The sequence below is a fragment of the Heterocephalus glaber genome, unplaced genomic scaffold (assembly GCF_053883595.1).
Source record: "Heterocephalus glaber isolate CG9 unplaced genomic scaffold, H.glaber_assembly_v1.0 deba00001457, whole genome shotgun sequence".
NCBI classification, from domain to species: Eukaryota; Metazoa; Chordata; class Mammalia; order Rodentia; family Bathyergidae; genus Heterocephalus; species Heterocephalus glaber.
In genome coordinates this window covers 17,040,758-17,048,092 of record NW_028258305.1, presented here as the reverse complement: position 1 = coordinate 17,048,092, position 7,335 = coordinate 17,040,758, and the positions used below count along the sequence as shown (strand labels likewise).

The 7,335-nt window shown below is 32.3% G+C and overlaps 1 long non-coding RNA gene across 2 annotated transcripts in view; it reads left to right on the top strand.

Annotated features, from left to right (window-relative positions):
• The first annotated feature begins 7 nt into the window (after positions 1 to 7).
• Positions 8 to 7,335, top strand: part of LOC106008901 (uncharacterized) — a 185,738-nt gene continuing 178,410 nt past the window's right edge. Inside the window, exon 1 of one of the 2 annotated variants that reach the window (XR_015453113.1) lies at positions 8 to 175. This is a non-coding gene — a long non-coding RNA (uncharacterized LOC106008901). The remainder of the gene's footprint in view (positions 176 to 7,335) is intronic. The other variant, XR_015453114.1, reaches the window with a different exon arrangement.

The following is a 7,335-nucleotide window of genomic DNA, read 5'->3' as shown; positions in this document are numbered from 1 at the left end:
ACCGCCCAGCTTGAGGGCGCAGATTCAAAATGCCTGCCAGAGCATGCGCAGCTGTGTCGGAAGCAGCCAGCAGGAGCCATTACCGCCTCCTAGACGCCTGAGTTGCAGATTCTCTACCTCTTCCTTTTCTAAGTGTATGATGCGTCTGATTGATTACTGCTAACCCAAGTCAAAGGTGAGATGTGGTCAGGATTTTCAATTAACTCTACAACAGAAGTGGCCCATTTAAAATTAAATTACTTTACCTGTATTTAAAGTATAGGTTCTTCTCAATCTCACTTGTTCAGTAAAGCCAGGCTTTGCATTGATTAATCCATCCAGATGGGAACTAACAGCCACTTCTTAAGTGTCTAGGCCTTTTCTTGATTCTTTGCACTTTTCCCTGTGCTGCCATGGAGATGTTAGTCTGCATTTCTGTTTTGTTAGGCCTAAGACCCTAGATCTGTGTGAGAAAGTTTGGGTGCCTGAATTAAAGTCAGTACATCGGAGGCAACCAAGTCAGTCCAGTTTTGGCATTGATAAAATGTTGTGGTGAGAGCATTCCTGCTTGGCATGTTTCAGTCATGTGGAGAGAACACATTAGCATAATAAATCTCATATATATATTTTTTTTATCTTGGCATAAGAAAGTGTCCAGGTATTGCTCTACCTTTGCCTCTTTCTGTTGGAATTAGTTCTTCCTCAAGAAGCACATGCAATTTGATGGGTAAATGTAATTGTGAATTTCACTATAAAGAAATCTATTTGCCTAGAAATGTAAGCTGAAAGGAAGGAAGGAAGGAAGGCAGGAAGGGGAAGGAAGAAAGGAGAGAGGGAGTGGGGGAGAGAGAAAGAAAGAAAGAGAGAGAGTGAGAAAGAAAGAAAGAAAGAAAGAAAGAAAGAAAGAAAGAAAGAAAGAAAGAAAAAAGTGTCTCCCAGTGTTTGTATCGCTGTAAAATCAGGATGCAGGGAGTAGTGTTAATTCTTTCTCAAATCTCAAAAGCTGTGCTTATGAGAGTCTGAACCAAGGATAGGCATACATTAGAGAAAAAGGCAAATGTTGTTCAGAATAGGATTTGAATGTTATGGACTTGATCACATTTTAATTCCCTATCATGAGCTTCCAATTTGAGTGATTATGGGAGGGAATTATATGGGCGTAACAGGAAGAAAACATCCTGTTTCATTCAGATCTGGGGTGATGGCTTCTAAACATACTGCATATTAACAAATCAGATCTTTTTGTAAGAAAACCTGTCTGCCAGGTTTGGAATGACCTAGTGGCTCAAATGAGAAGGTAGTCATAGAAAGTGAACGAAAGACAGAATTTTGAGAAGCAGCAAATAATACTGAGGCTTCTCATGGGTCATAATTTATGAACATGCCAGAATAAGTACTCTGTAATAAAGAAACCTTATAGAGAAAATAAGTCTGAAAAAACATTAAGAAATACTAAGATATTTATTTCTAGGGACTTCAGATATATATGGAATGTAATTACTTCCATTGTTGAAACTAATATAGTCATTCATAGTAAAATGATCCTCATTCTCCTAGATACATTTTCTTCTCTATACATGATGGAAGCCCAACCTTTGGAACACTGTATCTTTTTCTTCCATTATTATTAAAACTTATTTTAATTAACAAAGTTAATCTCCATGGCCTTTGAATATTTGATACACACTGAATTGCATATATTAAATTTCCTCACATTCAAAATATTACATAAAATATTAAGTGGAGAACACATTCTTCTGAGGAATCACCAGTACAAGCCTGACTGCATGAAGGGCCTCTGCAGGTATGGCTAATGTCTCCATGTTCTTTTTTCAGTCACTTGTATTTGCATTCATTTATTTTCTACATTAATAAACTTAGTTATGTATCTGAATGGTAACAGTTCAGAATTTTAGGTGCTTCACATCTTTATATTAAAGTTGAAAAATAATCTTCTGGAATGACAAAAAGAAAATAAATATAAAGACTAATTCACAGTAGCTCCTTAGTCCCATAATCAGAATACTGAGGTATCCCAACAATAAGTTCCCAGGCCTCAGTGTAAAGAAAATGTAGGTACTGATATGAATACATTACAACAACAAAGCTAAGGAGAACATATTTTGAATTGGTTTGTCTTTCATAAAATAACTTTTTCCATGATTATCTTTTGAATTTATTAGAATTTAAATTTTGTGTGCTTCTGATATAGATTCAATGAATAGACACAAAAATTATGTATCTTTAAAAAAATCAATATATACTCACTTATTTCACTTTTTGTTATGATAAAGTGAACTCTTTCTGTATATTTTAATTTTAATTTTTAATATTTTAATATTTTAATGAGTATCATATATTAACAAAATTCTTTTTACTTCATGCATTATGCCATAAGGTGCTCCTCCCCCAAGGATAGGGGATTTTATCCAGGACCTTGCACTAAGTGGCATCGCTAGTCTTTTTACCTTTTATCGTGAGGCCAAGTAGCCAAGTAGCCAGGCTGGACTTGAACTTCTATTCCTTCTGCCTCAGCTTGCACGGTAACTGAGACTACAGCTATATGTCATCATATCCAGAATAGGATCACTTTTTAAAAGAAAAAATAATCAATAAATGTTATTTTTAATATAAATATAAATCGGACAATAAAGATAGTTAATATGTACAAATACATTTTTAGAAATTTCAATTGTATTGAGGGTTTTTGAATTTTTCTAGTCATTATTATTATCAGATAACAAAAATATAGCCTGAAAAGCCATACATAAAATGAAAATTCGTTACATAAAAATATCTTTTGGTTGAAAAGTCACTAAATAAAAAATAAACCTAAACTATTAAACTTGTAGTAGAAAAATCTAGCATTTTGTTTTAAAAGATCATTCATATTGTAGCATGTATGATTTAGTACCCCATTCCTTTTCATTACTGAAGATATTCCATTGCATGCAAATACCACATTTTGCTCAACCATTTATCTGTTAATGGATTTAATAATTATTACTACTATGAACATTCATATACAAGAACTTGAGTATTTATTTTCAATTGTTTTAAGTTAAATGTAAATCTATCTTTGGATTTTTAAGGAATGATATTTCCACAGTGGCTGCACCACTTCACCCCCTCACTGGCTATGTATGAGCACTCCAGATTCTCCACATTATTTCCAACACTTGTCACTATTATTTCATATAAATATTATTACTATAGCCACCTCCTGAATATGAAGTTTTATCTCATTGTGAAGTATGAGGTTTATTAGATAAAATATTTAAAAAAAAAACATAATCCATGAAAGAATAAAACTGTTAAGTGGGGCTTTTAAAAAACAAAAACATTTTATCTGAAAAAGGCAGTGTTAAGAAGCTGGAAAGACAATTTACTGACTTTGATACATCTTTACAAAACACACATCATATTTAGGACTACTATCTAAAAATAATGTAGAACTCTTGTAACACAACAATAAAAATTAAGCCAATTTTACAAAGGAGTAGATACCTGAATGGACACCTCACCAAAGATGTACAGATGACAAATAAGAATAGAATAAATAAAACTCAGTATCATTTATAATTAGGGGACTGGAAATTAAAACAATAGAATACTGCACATCTATTTGAGAAGTTAAAATATCCTAACAATCCTATATGCTGGTGAAGATATAAAGCAGGAGAAATTTTCTTTCATTACTGGTAAAATGCAGAATACCCATATCTTTTCAAGAAAGTCTTCAGTTTTCTTATAAAGCTAAGGATGATCTTATGGCTGATCTAGCAATTCCATTCCTGGATAGCATCCTGATCTAAATGTTGGTCCGTACTCTAACATGTATCTTAAATTTATTGCTGCTTTATTCATAATAGCTCAAAACTGGTAGGAACTAAGATACCTTCCAGTTGGTGAGTGGATAAACAAGGTGCTGTGTATCTATAAAATTAAGGGTTTTTTCCCACAGAGAAATGAGCTTTGAAGCCACAAAATGACATAACAGAATCTTAAATGAGTAGTGGTAAGTGAAGAGGGCCAATTTAATACCCTGTATGTTTCCAGTTATGTTACATTCTTGGAAAGGCAAAGTTATGGAGTAAAGAACACTGGTGTCAAGAGTTTGGGGTAAGAACATGGGAGCTGAATAAGTGAAGCATAGGGAAGTGACACTAATTGGTACGATACTATAATGATGAATACATGATATTGTCCATTTATTAAAATCCTCTAGAACTTTAGAGAACAAAACAAACTAACATATGCAACCAAAATATTTAGGAGATTGAAGAATTGTAACTGTGTTCAAAATATATGAAACAACTCTACTGAAAGGAATGAGATGAGAAAGGATTGATCTAAGAAATTTTGGAAATGAGTTGGGTGTGTAAAATTAAAGACAGGGAATAGCATGCAAGTGCTATTGTCCAGTTAATAAAATTGTTTCCCAGTGAGACTATGTGCTAGCAATTTATTATTGTCATATATGTACACTGAAACTAAATCTTCAGGTAAGTGGATGGCAGATCTAGAATCAAGTTCCTCATCATAGGAGTGAGAGTTTACAGATAAGCAAGGAAGGAAGTAACCTTGGTCCAAGTGATAATAAAATATAATTGGAGTCATCAGTATGAACACATCTTGGCATAAAGTAGATACAAATATTCTGAATATAAGTATTCATACTTATGTTCATATACATGGGCTAATACACACATGTATTTCCTAGCTTTATTTAGCAAAGAGATCCTAACATCAATGAAAACCCAATAGTACCAAGTATTCCTAGAACCCAGAATTTATTATATTTTTAGAAAAAAAACCATATCATTTCCCAATTTAAAAAGTCCTTGAAAAATGGCTAGATACAGGACTGGAACACAAATATATAAAATAATCCTCAAAGAGAGTATAGAAGCAAGAAAGTGCGCAAAAAATAACAATAAACCTCACTGATCAGTATATGTTGAAAGAGCACAGTAGCTCTCTGAAAAGATCTCATGGTCAATTCTGGGAAAAATAAAACTATAAATAAAGCACTATTAGATTGGTTGGATTATATACCAAAGTTTAATAAATGTTCATGCATTCATACAAATATAAATAGATGATTACATAAGTAACATATAATGCATACAAGAGAATAAACAATTATCCCATGCAGAAGAATTTTGAATTTATATGCATATGTCATGCTCAAGAAAGGAGAGTGCAACTTCCCAGTTCTAAAATGTGAACTAAACATAGTGATTTTCTTCTAAAAAGTATAGTATGAAAAATGACTGAAAGAGGATAATGTTCCAATGGACACATATGAGAAGTATTACCTTAGCAAGGTGATCACATCAACCATGATAAATGATCCTGATAATATGTGCCCTGAATATAATAAGATGAAAATGGAACTTTATCACTGTGATTTTTCTCTTCAAACCCAAACCTCAGTCTGACATAAGGAAAACATCAGAAGAATTCCAATATGGGGGATCCTTAAGAGAACCTAACCCCTGTCCTTGAAATATTCAAGGTCATCAAAAACATGGGGAGGGTGAGAAACTGTCACAGCTAGGAGCAGTCTGAGAGACATGACACATAAATGTAATATGATTGGATGGGATCTCAGAACAGGAGAAAAAGAGACATCAGATGCAAACTAAGGAAACCTAAATAATGTATGGACTTATTTAGTAATGATGTATCAATATAATAATAATGTAAATTATTAAATGTACATTTTTGACAGTACTGGAGATTGAATCTGGACCTTCACTTTGAGATAATCCCCAGCCCCTTATGCGTATTTATTAAATTCTGAGACATGGTCTCACAAAGTCACTAAATTATCCAGGCTGGGCTCAAATTTGCCATCTTTCTGCTTCAGGCTCTCAAAGTGTTGAGATTACAGGCACACATTAGCACATCCAACTAAAACATATCATTTTTAGGTAGAACAAATAACTTAGTAACAGACCATTGTTATCCTGCACTGAGTTATATAAATGACTATATTGGTACTTCCTACTGACATAATAATGTCAGTTTTGATACTCATTTGTATAGATTTTATTCGTAAAAGACTAAAAACCTTTACCTTTAGATCTTAGCTACCCTCTTTCTGTCCAGGGCAGTAGCGAACAAAAGGAAAACTCATGTTAAAAATATCTACTGTAAACCAGAGCAAGGCCTTTATTTTGGGAAAATGAATTATGATGATTATACTAGGGAAATATAACTTTAAAATTATGCTTTTCATTTTGTAGCATGCAAAGCTCAGAGGGTATAAAATCAGTTCAAGTGGTTGTTTTCAAATTCCAGAGGTATACAATAACTAATACTTTAAAATTATAGCATTGCTTGTATACCCTTTATTCCCTTATATAAATCCTGGTTTTATAAAGCATATTTATATGAAAATTTGAATAGAAAAAATATGCTTAAAAAAATAATTCTCATCCCAATGACAAAACTTCTGATTTCCATTTACAACTCGCCCTTCTGTATTCTTCTAGTGTGCTTTCATATTTTTGAAGTTTGGCTTTTGTTATCTGTCCAGCATCAACATGTCAATAAATTTGGGGAATGATGATTTTTTCCTGTGTATATTTAGTGGCACCATATGTAATAACAGTATGATATTATGAAATGTTGGAGCTGCGAAACTGTGATCACCACAGAATTGAATAAATTAAATTGATAGCACATAGAAGTGGAGACAATAACCTCTTGTTCAGTAAACAAATACTGAAAATACCATTGTTGTTAGGAAAACTGGCTATGAAAATACTTTTTTTCTTTTCTATTAGAAAGTATCTAGATAGGTCTAAATAATACAAACACAGGTCTACATGCACAAATTACTTTTTAAAAATGATTGAGTCAAACCAAAATGGAAAAATTATTTGGTAAAAAATGAAGTTAGTATCAAACTTATTTGATTATGTCTACTAAGAAATAAAACTAAAATACCCATATCCTGTCATTTTAAGGTATAAAGTAATAAAAGTATGAATGTGTCAGAATAAATATTTGATGCTTTAAATCTGTAGAGATAATAATTTTATTTTTTGAAGATGCAGAAGTAGCATAAATAACTTGAATGAGTCTAAAGAATTAATGTAACTTATAGTTTGAAATAGACAAACCCTGATAAAAGAATTGAATGTTGAAATAGATTTCAAATGCAATTAATCACATATTTATAGTGTTATAAATTGTGTAGTATACAACATTTACTCATTTATCTATATAAAAACGTGTTACCTTTACACCAAGACTGAGTATGAATATTCTGTGCTTGTTTCTACAATCTTTTTGTCATACTATACAATAGATTTTTGAAAACAGTTTCTGCACAGACTGACC